The sequence below is a fragment of the Bubalus bubalis genome, chromosome 12 (assembly GCF_019923935.1).
Source record: "Bubalus bubalis isolate 160015118507 breed Murrah chromosome 12, NDDB_SH_1, whole genome shotgun sequence".
NCBI lineage: Eukaryota > Metazoa > Chordata > Mammalia > Artiodactyla > Bovidae > Bubalus > Bubalus bubalis.
The window spans coordinates 21,688,939-21,715,356 of record NC_059168.1 but is presented as its reverse complement, the minus strand read 5'-3'; positions in this window follow the sequence as shown (position 1 = coordinate 21,715,356).

The window sequence follows — 26,418 nt, the reverse complement described above, 5'->3', positions numbered from 1 at the left end:
ATGGTGCTCCTCTCTACCTACCCCACACATGTGGCAATTCATCTTGCCATTTTATCACTAACTGGAAGCCTGGAACCAGAAAATACCACAAAGCCCCAAAATAGATGGTGCCTGATAAATTTCTCATTTCACTGACACACCACGGAATGTCACCATTCTTTTTCACATTCCTGGATTAAGCTGTTTCCTTTTTAAAGCCTTTAAGCACATATGGTGGGGAAGAAAAAAAAAAAAAACCACGTTCAAAGAAACCCATAACCATGTTAAGTCCCACTCAGAGTGTGATGTTTTAGCAGATGGTGGCTCATTAATTGCCATACCTAACTGTATTCCCTGCCTTATCTGTGTGTATGGATACTGGGTTTCTAAGTTGCGGGCTAGTTCAGCTCACTCAGGCCGTATCTGACAACCAAGGCAGAGATACCTAGTCTCTCTGATCACAGCAGCTAGAGATGCTGTCCAGGTGAACAAAAAAAGCTAGTGTCTCCAGGTGTCTCTCCTTTTTACCTCGAATCTCTTCTCTGAGTTTTACCCTCCCAAAGGCACCAGGATTCGGGAAACACACAAGCACTAGACTCAGACCACCTAGAAATTCCGGACCCACTGCTTCTTACCCACTCATCCTTAGCCAGTTACCTAACCTCGCCGAGCCACACAAATTCTGAAAAACAGGGATATCAGCATCTACCTCTCAGAATTAATGAGTCATCGTTAACACATGCTAAATATGTTTCCTCCCACTCCTCCCTGAAACATGCTTCAGAAAACCCATAGCCTAATCATACTAAGCCCATATCGCTTAAATGTCATAAATACTAATAGCTAAACAAGTTATTAATGACATACTTTTTTTCATGTTATTATTCATCTTATTCTTGTAGGAGAGGCAATCTATCCATACTCTTCTCACTTGTTCAGTTAACATGTAGTGAGAACCTGTGGGTCAGGGAGAGAGTGTTCCAAGGAGAGGGAACTGCCAGTGCAAAGGTCCTGAGGCATAAAAGGGCTTCATATCACTGAGGAACTGGAAAGACAGACCTGTAGCTAAAGAGCAGTGAATGAGGCAATGAGAGCTATGAGATTCAGTTGCAAAGTTAGTCAACTGCCAGTTCATGCATAGCCTTGAAGGGCATTCTACAGAGTTTGGTCTTCAGTCAAAAGAAAATCTTTGGAGAGTTTCAAGGAGGGGAGGGGCCCAAATTGATTTATATTTTATTTTAATTGTATTTATTATTATTTTTAAATTGGTGGCCCATGGGCAATATTGGACCTATAGGTATATGTAATTAGTCCTTTTCTTCTTTCTTTAAAAAAAAAAAAATTAGTAAATTCATTTGGTTTGGCTGTGCCGGGTCTTAGCTTTGGCAGAAGGGATCTTCGGTTGTGGCACACAGGATCAGTTCCCTGACCAGGGATCAAACCCTGGCCCCCTGCTTTGGGAGCATGGAGCCTTAGCTATTATGCCACCAGGGAATTCCCTGATTCATACTGTAAACATCATTAAGTGGGAAATGAATTGGGGCTGGGGATGGCAAGTATGAAAGCAGGCAAACCAGGGAAAGTGGGCTATTGCAATAGTTCAGACAAGGGATGTTAGTACTTAGACTAAAGACACAGCAGCGGAGGAAGAAAAGTGGGTCAAGGTTGAACTCACAGAATTACTGGGAGTCTAGAAGAAGAAAAGGTGAAATCAAGAACCAGGCTGACACTTCTGGTTTGAGTGTTTGCATGGTGGTATCATGTATTGAGGTGTCTGATGTTCTTGAGAAGGAAATAAAGAATTCTATTTGGGGCATGTTAGCCTTTGACTGTGTGTGCACTAAGTCGCTTCAGTTGTATCTGACTCTTTGCAACCCCATGAACTGTAGCATGCCAGGCTCCTCTGTCCATGGGATTTTCCAAGCAAGAATATTGGAGTGGGTTGCCATTTCCAAACTGTGGGAAATTCTTGAAGAGATGGGAATACCATACCACATTACCTGCCTCCTGAGAAACCTGTATGCAGGTCAAGTAGCAACAGTTAGAGCCAGACATGGAACAGTGGACTGGTTCAAAATTGGGAAAATAGTACATCAAGGCTGTATATTGTCACCCTGATTATTTAACTTCTATGCAGAGTCAGTCAGTCAGTTCAGTCACTCAGTCGTGTCCAACTCTTTGCAACCCCACGAATCACAGCACGCCAGGCCTCCCTGTCCATCACCAGCTCCTGGAGTTTATCCAAACTCATGTCCATCAAGTTGGTGATGCCATCCAGCCATCTCATCCTCTGTCATCCCCTTCTCCTCCTGCCCCCAATCCCTCCTAGCATCAGAGTCCTTTCCAATGAGTCAATTCTTCGCATGAGGAGGCCAAAGTACTGGAGTTTCAGCTTTAGCATCAGTCCTTCCAATGAACACCCAGGACTGATCTCCTTTAGGATGGACTAGTTGGATCTCCTTGCAGTCCAAGGGACTCTCAAGAGTCTTCTCCAACACCACAGTTCAAAAGCATCAATTCTTCAGCACGCAGCTTTCTTCACAGTCCAACTCTCACATCCATACATGACCACTGGAAAAACCATAGCCTTGACTAGACAGATCTTTGTTGAAAAAGTAATGTCTCTGCTTTGAATATGCTATCTAGGTTGGTCATAATTTTCCTTCCAAGGAGTAAGCGTCTTTTAATTTCATGGCTGCAATCACCATCCGCAGTGATTTTGGAGCCCAAAAAAAAACAAAGTCTGACACTGTTTCCACTGTTTCCCCATCTATTTCCCATGAAGTGATGGGACCGGATACCATGATCTTCGTTTTCTGAATGTTGAGCTTTAAGCCAACTTTTTCACTCTCCTCTTTCACTTTCTTCAAGAGGCTTTTGAGTTCCTTTTCACTTTCTGCCATAAGGGTGGTGTCATCTGCATATCTGAGGTTATTGATATTTCTCCCGGCAATCTTGAATCCAGCTTGTCTTCTTCCAGCCCAGCGTTTCTCATGATGTACTCTGCATAGAAGTTAAATAAGCAGGGTGACAATATACAGCCTTGACATACTCCTTTTCCTATTTGGAACCAGTCTGTTTTTCCATGTCCAGTTCTAACTGTTGCTTTCTGACCTGCATATAGGTTTCTCAAGAGACAGGTCAGGTGGTCTGATATTCCCATCTCTTTCAGAGTTTTCCACAGTTTATTGTGATCCACACAGTCAAAGGCTTTGGCATAGTCAATAAAGCAGAAATCAATGTATTTCTGGAACTCTCTTGCTTTTATGATGATCCAGCGATGTTGGCAATTTGATCTCTGGTTCCTCTGCCTTTTGTAAAACCAGCTTGAACGTCTGGAGGTTCACGGTTCACATACTGCTGAAGCCTGGGTTGGAGAATTTTGAGCACTACTTTACTAGCGTGTGAGATGAGTGCAACTGTGTGGTAGTCTGAGCATTCTTGGGCATTGCCTTTCTTTGGGATTGGAATGAAAACTGACCTTTTCCAGTCCTGTGGCCACTGCTGAGTTTTCCAAATTTGCTGGCATATTGAGTGCAGCACTTTCACAGCATCATCTTTCAGGATTTGAAATAGCTCCACTGGAATTCCATCACCTCCACTAGCTTTGTTCGTAGTGATGCTTCCTAAGACCCACTTGACTTCACATTCCAGGATGTCTGGCTCTAGGTGAGTAATCACACCATCATGATTATCTGGGTCATGAAGATCTTTTTTGTACAGTTCTTCTGTGTATTCTTGCCACCTTTTCGTAATACCTTCTGCTTCTGTTAGGTCCATACAATTTCTGTCCTTTATTGAGCCTATCTTTGCATGAAATGTTCCCTTGGTATCTCTAATTTTGTTGAAGAGATCTCTAGTCTTTCTCATCCTGTTGTTTTCCTCTATTTCTTTGCATTGATCACTGTGGAAGGCTTTCTTATCTCTCCTTGCTATTCTTTGGAACTCTGCATTCAGATGCTTATATCTTTCCTTTTCTCCTTTGCTTTTCACTTCTTTTCTTTTCACAGCTATTTGCAAGGCCTCCCCAGACAGCCATTTTGCTTTTCTTGCATTTCTTTTCCATGGAGATGGTCTTGATCCCTGTCTCCTGTACAATGTCACGAACCTCATTCCATAGTTCATCAGGCACTTTGTCTATTGGATCTACTCCCTTAAATCTATTTCTAACTTCTACTGTACAATCATAAGGGATTTGATTTAGGTCATACCTGAATGGTCTAGTGGTTTTCCCTGCTTTCTTCAATTTAAGTCTGAATTTGGCAATAAGGAGCTCATGGTCTGAGCCACAGTCAGCTCCCGGTCTTGTTTTTGCTGACTGTATAGAGCTTCTCCATCTTTGGCTGCAAAGAATATAATCAATCTGATTTCGTGTTGACCATCTGGTGATGTCCAGGTGTAGAGTCTTCTCCTGTGTTGTTGGAAGAGGATGTTTGCTATGATCAGTGTGTTCTCCTGGCAAAACTCTATTAGCATTTGCCCTGCTTCATTCCGTATTCCAAGGCCAAATTTGCCTGTTAGTCCCGGTGTTTCTTAACTTCTTACTTTTGCATTCCAGTCCCCTATAATGAAAAGGACATCTTTTTCGGGTGTGAGTTCTAAAAGGTCTTGTAGGTTTTCATAGAACCATTCAACTTCAGCTTCTTCAGTGTTACTGGTTGGGGCATAGGCTTGGATTACTGTGATATTGAATGGTTTGCCTTGGAAACAGAAATCATTCTGTCGTTTTTGAGATTGCATCCAAGTACTGCATTTCGGACTCTTTTGTTGACCATGATGGCTACTCCATTTCTTCTAAGGGATTCCTGCCCACAGTAGTAGATATAATGGTCATCTGAGTTAAATTCACCCATTCCAGTCCATGTTAGTTTGCTGATTCCTAAAATGTCGACGTTCACTCTTGCCATCTCCTGTTTGACCACTTCCAATTTGCCTTGATTCATGGACCTAACATTCCAGGTTCCTATGCAATATTGCTCTTTACAGCATCAGACCTTGCTTCTATCACCAGTCACATCCACAACTGGATATTGTTTTTGCTTTGGTTCCATCCCTTCATTCTTTCTGGAGTTATTTCTCCACTGATCTCCAGTAGCATATTGGGCACTTACCAACCTGGGGAGTTCCTCTTTCAGTATCCTATCATTTTGCCTTTCCTATGCAGAGTACATCATGCAAAATGCTGGGCTGAATGAAGCACAAGCTGGCATCAAGATAGCTGGGAGAAATATCAATAACCTCAGATATGCAGATGATACCATGCTTATGGCAGAAAGTGAAGAGCTAAAGAGCCTCTTGAGGAAGATGAAAGAGGAGAGTGAAAAAGCTGGCTTAAAACTCAACATTCAAAAAACTAAGATCATGGTATCTGGTCCCACCACTTCATGACAACTAGGTGGGGGGAAAATGTGAACTGTGACAGATTTTATTTTCTTGGGCTCCAAAATCACTGCAGATGGTGACTACAGCCATGAAATGAAAAGACACATGCTCCCTTGTAACAAAAGCTATGACAAACCTAGACAGTGTATTAAAAAGCAGAGAGATCACTTTGCTGACAAAGGTCCATATAGTCAAGGCTATGGTTCTTCCCGTAGTCATGTATGGATGCGAGAGTTGGACCATAAACAAGGTTGAGTGCTGAAGAACTGATGCTTTTGAATTGTGGTGTTGGAGAAGACTCTGGAGAGTCTCTTGGAGAGGAAAGAGATAAAACCAGTCAATCCTAAAGGAAATCAATCATGAATATTCATTGGAAGGTCCAATGCTGAAGCTCCAATAATTTGACCACCCAATACAAAATGCTGACTCACTGGAAAAGACCCTGATGGTGGCAAAGATTGAGGGCAGGAGGAGAAGGGGGCAACAGAGGAGGAGACGGTTGGATGGCATCATTGACATCAATGGACATGAATTTGTGCAAACTCTGGGAGATAGTGAAGGACAGGAAAGTCTGGTGTGCTGCAGTCCTTGGGGTCGCCAAGAGTTGGACATGACTGAGCAATTGAATAATGACAAAAGTTTGAGATGCCATTTAGAAATCTCAGTTGGATGCATGAATCTGAGAGTCAAGGAAGGAAGTTTTGATTGTAGAGATGTCAGCAGATAGGTGTTAAATGCATGTTGATATTTAAGTTCACATAACTAGGTGAGATTGCTTAGGAGAGAGTGTAGCTAGGAAAACTAGGAGGTTCTGGTCAAGACTCTAAGACTCTCAAGCATTAAAAGCTCCACAGGGAGAGGAAGAGCCACAGAAGAGACCACGAAGAAAGGTAGGAAGGAAACCAATAAAATGCATGTCCCCAAAGCCAAGCCGGGAGAGTCTAGTGATATGCTTTGATGACATAGCAACAAGACATATGGAGTCCAGGGTGTGAGGTCAGAGGGGCTTGGGTTCAAATTCTATGTGATTGTTTTGTGGTGGTGGTGGTTTAGTCGCTACGTTGTGTCAGACTCTTGTGACCCCATGGACTGTAGCCTGCAAAGCTCCTCTGTTTTGTGGGGAGCAGGATTTACTTAGCATCTCCAAGCCTTTGTTTCCTCATCTGTAAAATGGGGATCAGAGTAATAATATCCTTCTTAGAGCTGCTATGAGAACCAAACACATAATGAAAATGAAGCATTAGCATCACAGAGAATGAGAAGGCTGGCCTGTAATAACTGCACCATGTGCATGGCAGCAGTTATGGCTTGTTATTCATCATCTCCAACACAGGTATCCTGTGGCTGCTCACACCTGCAGGCCACAGTCTCCACGGGGTACAGAACACTATTCTCCCAAGGACTGTACCCAGTGAAAAGCCTGGAGTTTACCATACAGCACCAGCAAACATAAATCATCTATAGTATTGGTGGAATGATGGGCATTCAAAAGTATGAGAAAGCATGATGCTCTTTCAATAGGTTATTTTATTATGAACCAATGAAAGAAGTTTAATGGTATTTTGTAAATAGCCAAAATAAGCTGCCAGAGTATGATAAGGTATCTCCAACCCTCAAGGTCTCTAAAATGGACTAGATAGAAAGGCCTCTGTAGAAAATGACTGCCCATTTTTATGGATACAAATCACATCAGAGGAACAGAGGGAGAACCTGGGTGTCCCATCCCCATGCAAGGAGCTGGGGAAACCCAGAGAGGACAGGGGAACATAAGCCACATATAAATAGCATCTGGATGAGAGGAGAAAAAGAGACAGCCTCCTCTAAGAAGAGCAGGCAGAAAAAGGCAAAGACTCAGAAATGACCCAAGACCCAGCCAAGATGCAGCTCCCAGAAGGCAGAAGGCAGCTCTCCACAAGTGATGAGAAATCTAAACTTTGCACACATGACCAAAGTTGACATCCCAGACTCACAGGCTCAAGACCAGGGCACAACAATTGAGTCAAACGTCCCTGAACATGGTGAATTCAACACAGAGGCATTTGCCCTCCTCCCCTCAGAGAGCAATGTTACCACCCTGGATACTCTGTTTTTTTCCTTCAATCCTTGACTTGGATAAGCCTCTTGAAAAATTATTTGACTCCAGGTAATCATTAGCCAGTACATGAATAGCTATAATGAAGCAGATATTCTGAAGAAGACATAACAATGTATCGTGTTCTTTACAGCTCTTGGCAGTGTAATCATCAGATGCGCACAGTGCTTGGAGAACCATCCTGTTCTTTTGGAAGGAGTCACCAGTTTGGCAGGACTTGGCACACATCTCTGCGCAGTTACACCTGACCCCCTGTAATAAATGGGTGTGTGTGGATGCTCGGTTATGTCCGATTCTTTGAGACCCCGTGGACTGTAGCCCACTAACCTCCTCTGTTGATGGGATTTTCCAGACAAGAATACTGTGTGGGTTGTCATTTCCTCCTTCAGGGGATCTTCCCGATCTCCTGGGTCTCCTGCATTGGCACGTGGATTCGTTACCACTGAGCCACCTACCACATGGTGCTGATGGTCACTCAAGTGGAGAAGCAGATGAAAGCCTGAGGACAAATGACCATTTCACCTCTGACTATCGGTATGGAGAGACAGGACCTTGTCAGGGTCAGATTTATGAGGCTGATTGAAAAAAGAAAAAAAGAGAGAGAGAGAAAAGGCACCAATGGTCAAAAAGGAGTCCAAGTAGGTGGCTTTGATGTATGAGCTCCATCTGCCTAATTTATTTGGTGTCTGCGATCTGCATGTGATCAAGAGCCTTGAACAAGTGGCAGGTCACGGAGGGGGCAGATGGTGGGGGAGATGTTGCTCAGTGTTTCCCAGCCAGGCCACCATGTGCCCTTATGAGCCCCACTGAAACAAAAACACAACAGATTCTTCTATCCAAAGAATCTTGGAATTTAGCCAAAAGAAATACCTGAAGTTTTAAACAGTGAGGTTTGATCCCTGCTTCAGGACTTGCTGAATATTTAGGGAAATTCTTTCATTTCTCAATTTCCTTTTCTGAAAGCTACCTGTTTTTTTTTGGTCCTGAATAGTATGGACATAGTTTGAATTACTTGCTTTTTCCATCCTCACTCAGCAGTTCAGCCTTTTCCATATCAACCACTTTTGCAAAGAATCCCAGGTTCTTTGTGTCAATAAAATGAGAACTGAAAATGGCTCTCAGGGCAGCATTGTTAACTGGGTTTGTAGAACACTCTTTTAAATGTTATATTTGGTAGCAATGACAGCAAACTACATATAGCATCCTGAAAAGAGAAGGTCAACCCAGAATAGAGCCAGGATCAGAATTAAGGTTGTCTGGGATTCCTGGGAGCTGAAAGGAGATTTGGAGAAGAGTAGCATAGGAAGTACTCTCGAGACAAAGGAAAAAGAGGTGACAATAGCTAATAGTTAAGCACAGCACAGCGTGATCAGGAGATGTTCGCTACATGCCATCATTCTATAAATCTGTAGGTAAAAATTTCACAAAATAAGCAATATATCAAGCATTAGGCAGAGTCCAGAGTGGGTGGGAACAATTATCCCCCAGCCTAGTTCAGTATGGGTTTGGGTATTTAAAATTTTGGATGGCTGATGCTTAGGAGAATGGCCATTTTGACTGTTCCCCTTATCTTCTTGCCTACTATTTCCCATCTATGGTCATGGAGCTTTTATGGCTTTATAGATTATACATACATTATGATATGCATCTGACATGTGTTGATCACCTTCTATTTGCCAGGCATTGTTCTAAGCGCTTTATTATATATATATTGTTTTTACTTAACCTTGTAACAATCATTATCATCATTATCCTTATTTTACAAATAAGGAAATTGAATCACAGAAAGGGTAAATAACTTGCCCAAGACTATACCCTCAGTAAGTGGCAGAGCCTGGACTGAAGCCTGCATGCTATGACTCCAGGACCTTCACTCTTACCTGTTATTTGTGTCATTATAGAGAGATGACTTGGAGAAGGAAATGGCAACCCACTCCAGTATTGTTGCCTGGAGAATCCTGTGGATAGAGGAGCCTGGTGGGCTGCTGTCCATAGGGTCGCACAGAGTTGGACATGACTGAAGTGACTTAGCATGCATGCATGCATTGGAGAAGAAAATGGAAATTCACTCCAGTATTCTTGCCTGGAGAATCCCAGGGACAGAGGGGCCTGGTGGGCTGCCATCTATGGGGTCGCACAGAGTCGGGCATGACTGAAGCGACTTAGCAGCAGCAGAGAGATGGCAATGTTTTAAACTGGGTAATAATAGTAGAACGATGATAAGTGGTTGGATTCCAGATCAATATTGAAAGCAGTACCAAAAGGATTTGCTAGTGCATACAATGAGAGAGTAAGAAAGGGACTGGGTGGAGTTATCAGCAATGGACACAGGGAGGCTATGGAAAGTGTAGGTTGAAGCAATAACAGTCTCGGTAGCTGGATTTGGGATGCACTGAGATACCTATTAGGTCTAAGTGGAGATGCTGAGTGAGCAATTGGATTGCACACATCTAAGGCTCAGGGAAGAGGTTCAGGTAAAGATATAAATTTGGGGGCTAACAGAATCCACTTATAGATGTTACTTTAAACCATGAGATGAGATGAGACAAGAGGGGCAAGGACTGAGACATAGAAAACTGTTACAAGTTGAGGTCTAGGAGATGAGAAAGTGAAGTCGTTCAGTCGTATCCAACTCTTTGCGACCCCATGGACTGTAGCCTATTGTGCTCCTCCATCCATGGGATTTTCCAGGCAAGAGTACTGGAGTGGGTTGCCATTTCCTTCTCCAGAGGATCTTCCCGACCCAGGAGTCAAACCCAGGTCTTCTGCATTGTAGGCAGATGCTTTACCATCTGAGCCATCAGGAAAGTCCAGGAGATGAGTAGGAACCAGCAAAAAGACTGGAGAGGCATGGCCAAAGAGAAGTCTGGGAAGCCAAGTGAAAACAGTGTTTCAAATAGAAGAAAGTCATCAAGGTTGAAACGTTTCTGATTGGTCTAGCAAGATGAGAAATAAGAATTGAACATTGGATTTAAGAAAAAGAGGAGGTCTTTGGTGACCTTACTAACAGCATTTTCAGCAGACCATTGGGGATGCAAGCTCGTCTGGAATGCGTTCAAGACAGAACAGTAAGAGAGAAGTTAGAGCAGTGCAGACTGGCTACTTTTTCAAGGAGTTTTGCTGTAAAAGGAATGAGAAAGAAATGAATAGAGGCAGAAGTGGGATTAAGAGAGGGTTTGTTAGATTTTTTGAAAATGAGAAGATAACAGCATGCTATGTACTGATGGAAATTATCCAGGAGGGATGGAGAAATTGATACAGAAAAGAGAAGCAGAAATGCTGAAGTGGAATCTGGTAGATAAGTGGACAGGCTGACTTAGGTAGATACCTGCAGAGTTCATCCATAGTAACAGTGGAAAGAATTTAGGACATGGTAACAGTTGCAGAAAGACAGGTGAGTGGTTGACTGTGCCTTATGGAAGTTCTCTGCTGATTTGCAGTGTGCTCTACAAATGTGAATGTGTTCAGAGGAAGAAAAAAGTCTTTAAAACGGAGATGGCCAGAGAAGTATTGATGGGGAAATTGAGACTTGAGCTTTGAAAGGTCTATGAGAGTAAACTAGTGGAGAAAGAGATTGAATTTCAGGAATGGAAAACCATGTGAACCCAGAAACAGTAATGAACAAGTTATGTTTATGGGAGAGTGAACAGCCTGGTCCTCCTAGAATTTTTGTAATGAAAAGTTTAAGATAAATGTGGAAATACCGATTAGATTGAGAGAGTAGAGGGTTCAAACAGCACTAAGATCTTAGGCAATGAAGAAAAGAAGAATGACATGATGGAAGAAGAGAGATTAAGAACTGCTTTAGCAGTGGTGGTGAAGAAAGTGCCGAGAAGGACTTCAGATCACCCAGGCATGTGTGATAAGAATCAGGAGGGCAGTACTGGAAGCAAAGGAAAAGATGCCAGAAGTACTAGGAATAAAAATAGTGAATAAGTTAACCAGAGGGGATTAAAAGAGTCAGACGCCAATGCTGGAGATTCAAGCCAAGATGACTAGGACCATGATGGATTTGTTGACTAAAATAAATAAACAACCTTTATATAAGTAAGTAGGTATATAAATCAGGAGGGAGAACAGATTTGGAGATTTAAGCTCTGGACTTTTGGATATGAGAGGACAGAGGGATACCTGTATAGAAATGTCCACCAGATAGTCAGAAAAGCAGATTTGGCAGGTATCTACGTAGATGCAAACATGTTGAGAAGCCCATGATTAACTGGGGTAGAAGAGCAGAGGTGGTGTCTGAAGGTAGACCTTGGAGGAGGACAAGGAACCAGGGCCTAGCGGCATGCTGTGAGTGAGTCAGGAGAGCCACGCAAGCCAAGGGCGGGGAGTTTCAAGAAGGGCCTGGTCAAGGGTGTTGAGAACCATGGGAATATCTAGCAGCAGACAGAAGAGTAAGAAAGGGTCTCAGTGACATAATACCTGGGACCTTTGGCAAGTGATCATCAATAGAGGAGTTAAGGCAGGAATCAAACTTCTGGGGTCTGAGGGATGGATAGAAGATGAGTGAAAACACAGTAACACATGTTGATGAATTGTCAGAGAACTTTGGCAGTCAACTGTAGAAGAAATCATTCCATAGCTAGAGAGGTCAGGAAGATTAAAGATTTTGAAGGCAGAGAAAGCTCCTGGATGTTCAAAGGAGAGACATGGAGAGGAGAAATGAAAGTTATCCCCCAAACTGAAACTAAAGTAATAATTTGCATAAAGAAAAATTATTATGGAATTAATATTATTATTGCTTGCCAATAATAAAATTTCACTTATCATAGATTAACTGGTCAAATCAAGAATTTTTAAAAATCTATGGTTATCTCATTAGATCTGCACAGCACAGCATGCGTGCTCAGTTGTGTCCAACTCTGCAACCCCATGGACTGTAGCCCACCAGTCTCCTCTGTCCATGGGATTTTCCAGGTAAGAATACTGGAGTGAGTTGCCATTTCCTCCTCCCGAGGATCTTCCCAACCCAAGGAGCAAACTCTGGTTTCCTGCATCTCCTGCATCGGCAGGCGGATTCTTCACCCCTGCACCATCTGGGCCGACTCTTTTGTCACCTCATGGACTGTAGCCCATCAGGCTCCTCTTTCTCAGGCAAGAATAATGGAGTGGGTTGCCATTTCCCACTCCAGGGGATCTTCCTGACCCAGGGATCAAACCCATATCTCCGCTGCTGCTGCTGCTGCTAAGTCACTTCAGTAGTGACCCCATAGACGGCAGCTAGCAGAAGGATTCTTTAACACTAAGCCACCTGGGAAGCCCCATTAGACCTGAAGGAGACAAAAAAAGGTAGGTCTAAAGGTAGACGCTTCCCTTTTCTATCTCAGTGAGGATATCAACTCTGTGGTTGTGGGGTGGGGGGTGGTTTAGTTGCTAAGTCATGTCCAACTCTTGTGACCCCATGGACACAGGAGCCTGACAGGCTACATACAGTCCATGGGATTCTCTAGGCAAGAATACTGGAGTGGGCTGCCATTTACTTCTCCATTTGTGGTTGTGGTCAGTCAGTCAGTTCAGTCACTCAGTCATGTCCCACTCTTTGCGACCCCATGAATCACAGCACACCAGGCCTCCCTGTCCATCACCAACTCCCGGAGTTCACCCAGACTCAGTTCACACCAGAGTTCACCCAGACTCACGTCCATCGAGTCAGTGATGCCATCCAGCCATCTCATCCTCTGGCGTCCCCTCCTCCTCCTGCCCCCAATCCCTCCCAGCATCAGAGTCTTTTCCAATGAGTCAACTCTTCACATGAGGTGGCCAAAGTACTGGAGTTTCAGCTTCAGCATCATTCCTTCCAAAGAAATCCCAGGGCTGATCTCCTTCAGAATGGACTGGTTGGATCTCCTTGCAGTCCAAGGGACTCTCAAGAGTCTTCTCCAACACCACAGTTCAAAGGCATCAATTCTTCAGCGCTCAGCCTTCTTCACAGTAGGATAGAATAATCTGCCCATCCCACCCCCAAAACCTATGACTATGTCACCTTAGATGGCAAAAGGAACTTGGCAGATATAATTAAGGTCTTGAAGTTTTGAAATGGGGAGATAATCCTGGATTATTCCAGTGGGTCCAAGCAAATCCCATGCATTCCTAAAACCAGAGAACCTTTCCTGAGTACCATTAGAGCAGGTGGAAAATGGAAAAAGAGTTAGCGAGATGCATCATTGCTGACCTTGAAAATAGAGGAAGTAAACAACAAGCTGGGGGATGTAGAAAACCTCTCAAGGCTAGAAAAGGCAAGCAAACAGATTCTCCCCAAGAGATTTTTTTTTTTTTTTTTTTACTATTTCAATATTCAGGTTTATCTTTAATTTTTATTGAAGTGTAGTTGCTTTACAATGTTATGCTAATTTCTACTGTACAGCAAAGTGAATCAGCTATATGTATGTGTGTGTGTGTATATATATCCCCTCTTTTTTTGGATTTTCTTCCCATTTAGGTCACCACAGAGCACTGAGTAGGGTTCCCTGAAGTATACAGTAGGTTCTCAGTAGTTATCTATTTTATACATGGTATGGATAGTGTATATATGTCAATCTCAATCTCCCAGTTCATCCCCTCCTTCCCCCTGGGTGTCTATATGTTTGTTCTCTACATTTGTGTCTCTATAGAGCTTTTAGAGAGGAATGCAGCCCTGATGACGCCTTGGGTTTAGCCTGGTGAGACTAACTTTGGACTTCTGACCTATAGAACTGTAAGGTAATGAATTGTCTTAAGTCCTTAAATTGGTGGTAATTTGTTATAGCAGCAATTGGAAACCAGTATTTTAAATTGCTTTCTTTGTAAGATGGTAGCCCACAATTCACCACTATTTCCCCTCTTCTCTGACCCACTTACCCCTCTGATCATGTTCCAAGGGTCTATGGAATTCCAACAGACATAACAATTAAAGTTCCTAACAGCTGGAGAGTGAATGTCTCGCCAGTTTCCCTTAGATCCTGGCGTCCACTTTCTCCGTGCCTTTATCTCAGCTGAGCACTCATTCCCTCCAGGCGTGCTCTGCCTGCCATCCAGGAATAGGAAAGGCTGGAGGATGGTTGTAGTGAATGCTCCAGAAAGCAACAGAGAAGCCTGAGTACCAATAAGCTCCAGTGACTGTGTCCACTAAAGTCACAGGAAAGATGCATTCAATGAGCTCTTCAGATTTGTGCAGAACCCTGAGCTGTTTCCTGTACCAAAGAGCTGGAAAGACTTTTTTCCTAATTTCACTTTGAACTCAATCAGAATGGATTTCCACCTGGCATTTAACAGAATGGAGCATATGTAGCTACCGCCCTGATTACCTGAATCCAAGTTATTAAAGCCTGAGAGATTGCCTTTGAACTGCAAACATGGACTCTGTAAAAGGACCCAAGTATCTTGAGAGTTACTTATAAGGCAAGTGTGTACTGAATAAGGAGTATTGATCCAGAAAAGGGATTTATTGTACAGGAGGAAGGGAAGACATCAAGGTTAACTAGTAGATATAAAAGGAGCTAAGTTAATAAATCCAGGAGAATGTGGACAGGTCATGAATACTTTATGGAGAAACAGCCAAAAGCAAACAAACAAAAGAAAGAGAAACTGTATATTCTTAGCACCATAAGTGAAATGTGTCAAGAACACAGGTGGGGTATAGACAAAGTGCAGAAGGTATGCCCTAGCACCTAGCTGGTCAGCATTGGGGCTTACTTCCCTTGTTAATGATGTTATGATAAGACAAAAAGTGCATGAGATGTCTAATTAGCACCATTTTGAGAGATCTTAGGAGGGGTTTAGAGGAAGGCAGTTGTGCAGCCATGAATGAGATTAGTTACCTCATGAAATTAGTTACCTCTAAAGGGTTAAGAGGGACTCCTCCAACAGAGAGAGTTGCCGGCTCAGAGACCCCCTGCCCCTGCCCTGTTGCTGCTCTGACAGAGCCAGCAAATGGCTATACAATGTGTTTGTGTATAAGCATTGTCTTGCCAGGTCTGCATGGGAGAAATTTCTCAGCACACAGCCAGCGGTGCTCTGTAGAAGCTGGTGACTTGCTCTGCCTTACTGATATTGAAGAGGGTGTGCCAGCCGTGTGGGTGCATGTAGAAGAGGCAGTCAGTGGCACTCATCATTCATTGTAAAAATATGAACAGTATTCAATAATACATGTGGGCTAATTTTTTAAGTAGACTTGCTTAAGAGTATGTTACACTACAGAAAACAAATCTATTGATCCTGATGATGTCTTTACATAAGTCATTCCTCAAAAGATGAAAGATGTGTGCTTATTTGTACATTTTTCAGAGAGCTCTAATTAGACAAGGGAAGGGGCAGGTGTTGAGAGTGGAGGGGCAATAAGGTGATAAACTTTTTCAACTTTAAGATGCATTTTTATTGAAATTCCTTGGCACTTAGGGCTTATATTTTGTCTTCCTGTACCTTTAAAAGATATGTGTATATATCAGCTTGTATATGCTCACACATATTTGTAAATATACGTTGTTGCTGAGTCGCTCAGTTGTGTCCAACTCTTTGCGACCCCATGGACTGCAGCACGCCAGACTTCCCTATCCCTCATCATCTCCCAGAGTTTGCCCAAGTTTGTGTTCATTGCATCGATGATGCCATCCAGCCATCTCATCCTCTGACACCCTCTTCTTCTGCCCTCAATCTTTCCCAGCATCAGGGACTTTTCCAATCAGTTGCCTGTTGGCATCAGAAGACCAAAATACTGGAGCATCAGCTTCAGCATCAGTCCTTACAGTGAATATTCAGGGTTGATCTCCCTTAAGATCGACTGGTTTGATCTCCTTGCTATCCAAGGGACTCTCAGGAGTCTTCTCCAGCACCACAGTTTGAAGGCACCAATTCTTCGGCTTTCTGCCTTCCTAACAGTCTAGCTTTCACAAGCATACATGACCATTGGGAAGACCATAGCCTTGACTATATGGACCTTTGTCGGCAGAGTAACGTCTCTGCTTTTTAACACACTGTCTAGGTTTGTCATCGCTTTCCTGCCAAGAAGCAATCATCTTCTGATTTCATGGCTGCAGTCACCATCCACAGTGCTTTTGGAGCCCAAGAAGAGGAAATCTGTCACTACTTCCACCTTTCACCCTTCTATTTGCTATGCAGTAATGGGGTCAGATGCCACGATCTTCAGTTCAGTTCAGTTCAGTCGCTCAGTCATGTCCGACTCTCTGAGACCCCATGAATTGCAACACGCCAGGCCTCCCTGTCCATCACCAACTCCCGGAGTTCACTCAGACTCACGTCCATCGAGTCAGTGATGCCATCCAGCCATCTCATCCTCTGTCATCCCCTTCTCCTCCTGCCCCCAATCCCTCCCAGCATCAGAGTCTTTCCCAATGAGTCAACTCTTCACATGAGGTGGCCAAAGTACTGGAGTTTCAGCTTTAGCATCATTCCTTCCAAAGAAATCCCAGGGCTGATCTCCTTTAGAATGGACTGGTTGGATCTTCTTGCAGTCCAAGGGACTCTCAAGAGTCTTCTCCAACACCATAGTTCAAAAGCATCAATTCTTTGGTGCTCAGCTTCTTCAGAGTCCAACTCTCACATCCATACATGACCACTGGAAAAAGCATAGCCTTGACTAGACAGACCTTTGTTGGCAAAGTAATATCTCTGCTTTTCAATATGCTATGTAGGTTGGTCACAACTTTCCTGCCAAGGAGTAAGCGTCTTTTAATTTCATGGACGCAGTCACCATTTGCAGTGATTTTGGAGCCCCCAAAAATAAGTCTGACACTGTTTCCATTGTTTCTGCATCTATTTCCCATGAAGTGATGGGACCAGATGCCATGATCTTTGTTTTTCTGAATGTTGAGCTTTAAGCCAACTTTTTCACTCTCCACTTTCACTTTCATCAAGAGGCTTTTTAGTTCCTCTTCACTTTCTGCCATAAGGGTGGTGTCATCTGCATATCTGAGGTTATTGATATTTCTCCCAGCAATCTTGATTGCAGCTTGTGTTTCTTCCAGTCCAGCGTTTCTCATGATGTATTCTGCATATAAGTTAAATAAGCAGGGTGACAATATACAGCCTTGACGTACTCCTTTTCCTATTTGGAACCAGTCTGTTGTTCCATGTCCAGTTCTAACTGTTGCTTCCTGACCTGCATACAAATTTCTCAAGAGGCAGATCAGGTGGTCTGGCATTCCCATCTCTTTCAGAATTTTCCACAGTTTATTGTGATCCACACAGTCAAAGGCTTTGGCATAGTCAATAAAGCAGAAATAGATGTTTTTCTGGAACTCTCTTGCTTTTTCCATGATCCAGAGGATGTTGGCAATTTGATCTCTGGTTCATCTGCCTTTTCTAAAACCAGCTTGAACATCTGGAGGTTCACGGTTCACATATTGCTGAAGCCTGGCTTGGAGAATTTTGAGTATTATTTTACTAGCATGTGAGATGAGTGCAATTGTGCGGTAGTTTGAGCATTCTTTGGCATTGCCTTTCTTTGGGGTTGGAATGAAAACTGACCTTTTCCACTCCTTTGGCATTGCTGAGTTTTCCAAATTTTCTGGCATATTGCATGCAGCACTTTCACAGCATCATCTTTCAGGATTTGAAATAGCTCCACTGGAATTCCATCACCTCCACTAGCTTTGTTCATAGTGATGCTTTCTAAGACCCACTTGACTTCACATTCCAGGATGTCTGGCTCTAGGTGAGTGATCACACCATCGTGATTATCTGGGTCATGAAGATCTTTTTTGTACAGTTCTTCTGTGTATTCTTGCCACCTCTTCTTAATATCTTCTGCTTCTGTTAGGTCCATACAATTTCTGTCCTTTATTGAGCCTATCTTTGCATGAAATGTTCCCTTGGTATCTCTAATTTTCTTGAAGAGATCTCTAGTCTTTCTCATCCTGTTGTTTTCCTCTATTTCTTTGCATTGATCGCTGAGGAAGGCTTTCTTATCTCTCTTTGCTATTGTTTGGAACTCTGCATTCAGATGCTTATATCTTTCCTTTTCTCCTTTGCTTTTCGCTTCTCTTCTTTTCACAGCTATTTGTAAGGCCTCCTCAGACAGCCATTTTGCTTTTTTGCATTTCTTTTCCATGGGGATGATCTTGATCCCTGTCTCCTGTACAATGTCACAAACCTCCGTCCATAGTTCATCAGGCACTCTATCAATCAGATCTAGTCCCTTAAATCTATTTCTCACTTCCACTACATAATCATAAGGGATTTGATTTAGGTCATACCTGAATGGTCTAGTGGTTTTCCCTACTTTCTTCAATTTAAGTCTGAATTTGGTAATAAGGAGTTCATGATCTGAGCCACAGTCAGCTCCCGGTCTTGTTTTTGCTGACTGTATAGAGCTTCTCCATCTTTGGCTGCAAAGAATAGAATCAATCTGATTTCAGTGTTGACCATCTGGTGATGTCCATGTGTAGAGTCTTCTCTTGTGTTGTTGGAAGAGGGTGTTTGCTATGACCAGTGCATTTTCTTGGCAAAACTCTATTAGTCTTTGCCCTGCTTCATTCCGTATTCCAAGGCCAAATTTGCCTGTTACTCCAGGTGTTTCTTGACTTCCTATTTTTGCATTCCAGGGCCCTATAATGAAAAGGACATCTTTTTTGGGTGTTAGTTCTAAAAGGTCTTGGAGTTGTTCATAGAACCGTTCAACTTCAGCTTCTTCAGCGTTACTGGTTGGGGCATAGGCTTGGATTACTTTGATATTGAATGGTTTGCCTTGGAAATGAACAGAGATCATTCTGTCGTTCTTGAGATTGCATCCAAGTACTGTATTTTGGACTCTTTTGTTGACCATGATGGCTACTCCATTTCTTCTGAGGGATTCCTGCCAGCAGTAGTAGATACAATGGTCATCTGAGTTAAATTCACCCATTCCAGTCCATTTTAGTTCACTGATTCCTAGAATGTCGACGTTTACTCTTGCCATCTCCTGTTTGACCACTTCCAATTTGCCTTGATTCATGGACCTAACATTCCAGGTTCCTATGCAATATTGCTCTTTACAGCATCAGACCTTGCTTCTATCACCAGTCACATCTACAACTGGGTATTGTTTTTGCTTTGGCTCCATCCCTTTGTTCTTTCTGGAGTTATTTCTCCACTGATCTCCAGTAGCATATTGGGCACCTACTGACCTGGGGAGTTCCTCTTTCAGTATCCTATCATTTTGCCTTTTCATACTGTTCATGGGGTTCTCAAGGCAAGAATACTGAAGTGGTTTGCCATTCCCTTCTTAGTATTCTTGCCTTGAGAACCCCATGAACAGTATGAAAAGGCCACGATCTTAGTTTTTTTAATATTATTCTTAAGCCAGCTCTTTCTCCTCCTTCACCTTCAAGAGGCTCTTTAGTTCCTCTTCACTTTCTGCCATTTGAGTGGTATCATCTGCATATCTGCAATTGTGGATGTTTCTCCCGTCTGTCTTGATTTCAGCTTGTAACTCATCCAGCCCAGCACTACATATACTACCTCTCAATATATACAAGTTAATAATATAAGTATACATAGGAAGGGGTGGGAGGGGCTAGAAAAATCCCATCACTAAGAACCCACTGCCACCTGGTAACTGTATAGTTTCATTAAAGGAGAACTGAAAAAATAAACTATCTCAAATGACAAAGCAATTCAGTGGTCCTGGAAGAAAACATGAACAAGCCTTTTCCAAACTTAGTAATGCCAAACCAGTGATCCATGATTAAAGTATGCTGTGTCAGTACACATAATATTATAGAGAGTGATAGGTTATATCCAACCCACCCCTGCTTGCCCATTCTTTGCTTCCTTTTAAAGCTACTTTGATTTTTTAAAAAATATATATCTACTTGGCTATGCCAGGTCTTCCTTGTGGCACATGGAATCTTTAGTTGTGGCATATGGGATCTACTTCCCTGATCAGGGATGCTCCCTGCATTAGGAACTCTGAGTCTTAGCCACCGGGCCACCAGGGAAGCCCCAAGGCTACCCTAATTTAGATCAGCCTTTTTATTCTGAAGCTTGAACACCTAGGGTCCTGTTGACCCCAGAGAGCCTGTCGCTTTGAGGGCTAGCCAACTTCAGAGAGAATTAAGGACTTGTGGGAGTACACCTCTCATACACAAACCAACCAACTCAGAGCCTTGCCCTAAATACCTCCTTGAGTGGATTTTTATAGCTGAGCCACTGTTCCTGTGCCCTAGTCACCCCAGAGCCAGAATATCAAAAAGAGACAGCCCCTATATCCCAGAACCCACTGGAATTATTCAGACTAGTCAATCCTAAACTTGTTCACCCTGCCTCACCTGTTTCTTCCTGCAGAAACCACAGTAAGGGCTCTCACCTTCGCTTTCCCCTGCTCTGTCTGTCTCCTGTCTTATCCTGCTGCTCTCCGGTATGCCCCTGCCCTTGGGAACTGTGAATAACAAACTAGTTTCTCAACCGCTATCATCTCTTGATCTATTGTCCTCACCATTCCTGAATAAAAACAAACCTACCCTCTGTGGGAATAGGTTTCATGAAAACTGTGTTGATGAGTGAAAAGATTAGGATTCAGCTGTTGGGGAGATGGTACTAATAAGACCAATAGTTCAGTTATAAGAAAAGTCAATTTCTTTTATGACCCATTGGCCAAATATTCACACTGCAGATCCAGTTATTTACAAATATTTACTTAGAACTACCATGTACCAACTAGTTCTGTAAATGATCATCTCTCTGCTGCTGCTGCTAAATCGCTTCAGTTGTGTCTGACTCTGTGCGACCCCATAGATGGCAGCACACCAGGCTCCCCCGTCCCTGGGATTCTCCAGGCAAGAACACTGGAGTGGGTTGCCATTTCCTTCTCCAGTGCATGAAAGTGGAAAGTGAAAGGGAAGTCGCTCAGTCGTGTCTGACTCTTAGTGACCCCATGGACTACAGCCTACCAGGCTCCTCCATCCATGGGATTTTCCAGGCAAGAGTACTGGAGAGGGGTGCCATTGCCTTCTCCAAATCATCTCTCTATTCTAATTCAAATAGAATGCTTATGTAAGTAGTGAGAATTACCTAGACCAGGAAAGAACCACAGTTCACCTCTGACACACCATGATCACCTGTGCCACCTGGAATGCAGAGCCATGACAGGGATGATGTGACCTTGGATTCTTTCCAACCAATCTGCAATAATCTGTCCTTTAAATCACCTCACAAATAGACAGCCTTTAACTTCATACCCAAATATGCTAATATGCAGCAAGGATGGCTGCCATGTCTTTACAATGTATCTTTAAACACATCCATAAAATTGTCCCAAAGTTAATTGAGCAGTATAGATAAGGAGGGTCTATAAAGTTTTATTTTAACCATTGTATACTTTTATACTTAGAAAACTTCTCCATCCCAATTGCAAAGTTGAGGAATCAGAGACCTAGAAAAAGAGTGATTTTTCTAGAATTAATGGCTAACTGGGGATAAAATCCCTAACTCCTACTGATTCTCTACCCTAACTAGTTGTGTGATTTAGAGCATGTCTACAAACTTCCCTAAACCTTAATTACTTTTCCTGAAAACAAAGATAATAGTACCACTTCACGGCTTTGTTGTAGTATTCAAGATGTGAAAAGTGATTGGCAAACCATAAAACAGAAAATGAATAATGTTTGTTATTGCTTGCTGTTGTTCAGTTGCTCAGTCATATTCAACTCTTTGTGACCTCATGGAATGCAGCATGCCAGGTCTCCCTGTCCATCATCTCCCAGAGTTTGCTCAAGCTCATGTCCATTGAGTCTGTGATACCATGCAACCATCTCATCCTCTGTCATCCCCTTCTACTCCTGCCTTCAATTTTTGCCAGCATCAGGGGCTTTTCCAAGGAGTCATTTCTTTGTATCAGGTGGCCAAAGGATTGGAGTTTCAGCTTCAGCATCAGTCCTTTCAATGAATATTTAGGACTGACTTCCTTTAGGATGGACTGGTTGGATCTCCTTGCAGTCCAAGGGACTCTCAAGAGTCTTCTCCACCACCACAGTTCAAAAGCATCAATTCTTCAGTGCTCAGCTTTCTTTATGGTCCAACTCTCACATCCATACATGACTACTGGAAAAACCATAGCTTTGACTAGATGGACCTTTGTTGGCAAAGTGATGTCTCTGATTTTTAATACACTGTCTAGGTTTGTCATAGCTTTTCTTCCAATGAGCATGAGTCTTTTAATTTCATGGCTGCAGTCACCATCTGCAGTGATTTTGGAGACCCCCCCCCCAAAATAAAGTCTGTCTCTGTTTCCATTGTTTCCACATCTATTTGCCATGAAGTGATGGGACCGGATCCCATGATCTTAGTTTTCTGAATGTTGAGTTTTAAGCCAGCTTTTTCACTCTCCTCTTTCATCTTTATCAAAGGGCTGTTTAGTCCTCTTCACTTTCTGCCATAAGGGTGGTGTCATCTGCATATCTGAGGTTATTGATATTTCTCCCAGCTATCTTGATGCCAGATTGTGTTTCATCCAGCCCAGCATTTTGCATGATGTACTCTACATAGAAGTTAAATAAATAGGTTGACAATATACAGCCTTGATGTACTCCTTTCCCAATTTTAGAACTAGTCCATTGTTGCATATCTGGTTCTAACTGTTGCTTCTTGACCTGCATACAGGTTTCTCAAGAGTCAGTAAGGTGTTCTGGTATTCCCATCTCTTTAAGAATTTTCCACAGTTTGTTGTGATTCACACAGTCAAAGGCTTTACTGTAGTCAATGAAGCAGAAGTATATGTTTTTCTGGAATTCTCTTGCTTTGTCTAAGATCCAACAGTGTTGGCAATTTGATCTCTGGTTCCTCTGCCTTTTGTAAACCCAGCTTACATATCTGGAAGTTCTTGGTTCACATACTGCTGAAGCCTAGCTTGAAGGATTGTGAGCATTACCTTGCTAGCATGTAAAATGCAAATATATGATAGTTTGAACATTCATTGGCATTGCCCTTCTTTGGGATTGGAATGAAAACTGACTTTTTCCAGTTGTGGCCACTGATGCGTTTTCCAAATTTGCTGGCATGTTGAGTGTAGCACTTTCACAGCATCATGTTTTAGGATTTGAAATAGCTCAGCTGGAATGTTATTAAGAGTATCATTAAGAATGTTATTAAGAGTATCATTAAGGTTATTCCCAGGGGGTGCTAGTTATAAAGAACCTGCCTGCCAGTGCAGGTATACTTAAGAGATGAGGGTTCAATCCCTGCGTGGGGAAGATCCCTTGGAGGAGGGCACAGCAGCCTACTTCAGTATTCTTGCCTGGAGAATCCCGTGGACAGAGGAGCCTGGCAGGTTGCTGTCCATAGGGCTGCACAAAGTCGGACACAAGTGAAGCGACCTGGCACACAAAGCATGCACAGGCTGATAGAACAAAGGGGTCAGGCCAATAAACGTCTTGAACTTACAGTCCCACCTTCTCTCAGAAGACAGAACACATATTCTAGAAATACACTCAGATGAAATCCTTCATCCAAGAGCCTGAAACAACCATATAGCCTCTGTTTGTAATTATGGATTTATTCTTTTTGGCTACTGTGTAATCCAAGGATTACTCTGGGCATCTTGACTGAAAAGCTTTTAAATTATTTAATCTCCTTTTGCAAATATATATTTAGCTTCAGAAGTAATACATGTTAACTGAAAACTTTCCAATAAAGCAGAAATGTAGAATGCCAAAGTGATGATCCTTCCCTCAGCTTCCTCAACTCCAGTCCCCAAGCGCAGCACTGCTACACACACATAGTTTTTTAAACACAGAAATGGCTATACAGCAACCTATTGTGGACAACTCTATTCAGATAAGGCTGCTTGACTGTTTTTTCACAGCTACATAATATTCTGCAGCATAAATAACACCATAATTGATATCACCCCCCCCCCATTTAGGTTGTTTCCAATTTTTCATTCTTGTACTGCTACTGCTAAGTCGCTTCAGTCGTGTCCAACTCTGTCCGACCCCATAGACGGCAGCCCACCAGGCTTCTCCATCCCTGGGATTCTCCAGGCAAGAACACTGGAGTGGGTTGCCATTTCCTTCTCCAATGCATGCAAGTGAAAAGTGAAAGTGAAGTCACTCAGTCGTGTCCAACTCTTAGCCACACCATGGACTGTAGCCTACCAGGCTCCTCCATCCATGGGATTTTCCAGGCAAGAGTACTGGAGTGGGTTGCCATTGCCTTTATGATGCTGTAATTAACTTCATTGTGGATGGACTTATGGAAACACTTGCTTAAGTATTTCTTTAGAATTGATTACTGGAAGTCAAAGGGCAGACACCGTTTGGGAGGCTCAGAGTACCTAGACTTGGGGTTTTCCACTTTAAGTAACTGTCCTGACTTTCACTGTTCTTCATCACCAACTGCACCTCCAGGCAGACAAATTTGCAGGAGCTCAAGGCAGATGCAATCTAGATGGGCCTGAGTCTATAATACACGAGAATAGAAGCCATTGCATAAGATGGGCTGTGTGGCGTGCTCTGCAGTGCTTCAGCCCTCGCATTGTTTGCCACTCATCCTGACAACTCTGTCCATGTTCCTGCTGACTCGAATCATCTGTGTGTACAATGAAACTTATGACAATATCAGCATAGGGTTGTTTTAAATACACCACGGAGGTCATGTCACAGTGAGTATTCATAAATGACTTCTTAATGAAGAAAAACAAGAGGAAACTGAAACTCCCATCCTGCAAAAAGGTCAGACTCAGTCTCCATTTGGAGACAGTGACCATCCATCCTTCATCAGCCAGGCAAAGCCCTGGCTCGCCTAAGGCATGGTTCCACCCAGTGGGCTGCTCACAACTGCAGCCTTTCTCAGCTCCCACAGTCCCAGCCCATGAATGTAAATTCCAACTCTTGGGAAAATGCTGAAACAAATCCCAACTTTTGGAGTTGTCTTCAGCTTTGAGAAAATGTTTACAGGAGTCCAGTTGTATTTACTGAACAATCATGGACCAATTCCTGATGCATCCAATTTTTCACACCAACTGTGATTTATTTGTTACATTTGGACTTTTGACCATGTTATAGTTTTCCTAAATTGAAATGTTTCTTAAGCTCAAAGATCTCCTTGATGTTCAAAAGCAAAATTGGTTTTCTATAAAAACTTGGCATCTCTGTCATTAATTAACAGAAAGTAGAATGCCTCTGTGCGTTTACCTTCACCAAGTGCATTCATGCAATGCATTTCTTTCCCAGAGGCATGGTTTATGCCTATGGACCAGAAATTAAGAATGGATTTTTCAAAAATGCATTCTTTTCACCAGCAGGGAAGTTTGGAGAAGTAGTCTACTATATTTCATGGGAAGACATCAGATACAGGGGTATGAAAATTAAATAGAGCCTCTCACTGTGAGAAAGTAAATCATGTTAAATCACTCACTTTATCTGAGGCTGCTTTCTGTGGCTTGATCCAGTTTGCCAAACAATGTATAGGCTGATCATTCAGTCAGTCAGGAGCTATTCACTGGCTAGCTTATGGCTGATCCAACTTGCTAGTAATATTGCAAGGTAGAAGTGTGTGTATGTGTGTGTGTACACACATGTGTGTGAGATTTCATTACTAGTTATAACAAAAGGATTCCTAGAACTTAAAGACTGATTATGGAAAGTAAGATCACAGCCAAGGTTTTCTCTGTGGTTTCCTTTCATTCAGCATAATTTAAGTCATGGTATACTTAAATCCATGAACCATATTGTGATATTGGTTACATTTCTATAATACAATAAATGACTTTAAGTCATAAACATTTCTGGGTACACCCTTGAGACTGAAACTACATATTTCATTATTTTAGCCTCTGTTGCTTTTATAACAAGGTTAGGGATATAAATAAAACTGATAACTACTAGACATTAGATAAACACTTGCTTGCTAACTTTAATTAGAGATGATCTCTTCCTTCCTTTATTTATGGTCTATAATTGTTGTTTAGTTGATAAGTCATATCTGATTCTTTGTGATCCCACGAACTATAGCCTGCCAGGCTCCTGTGTCCAAGGGATTTTCCAGGCAAG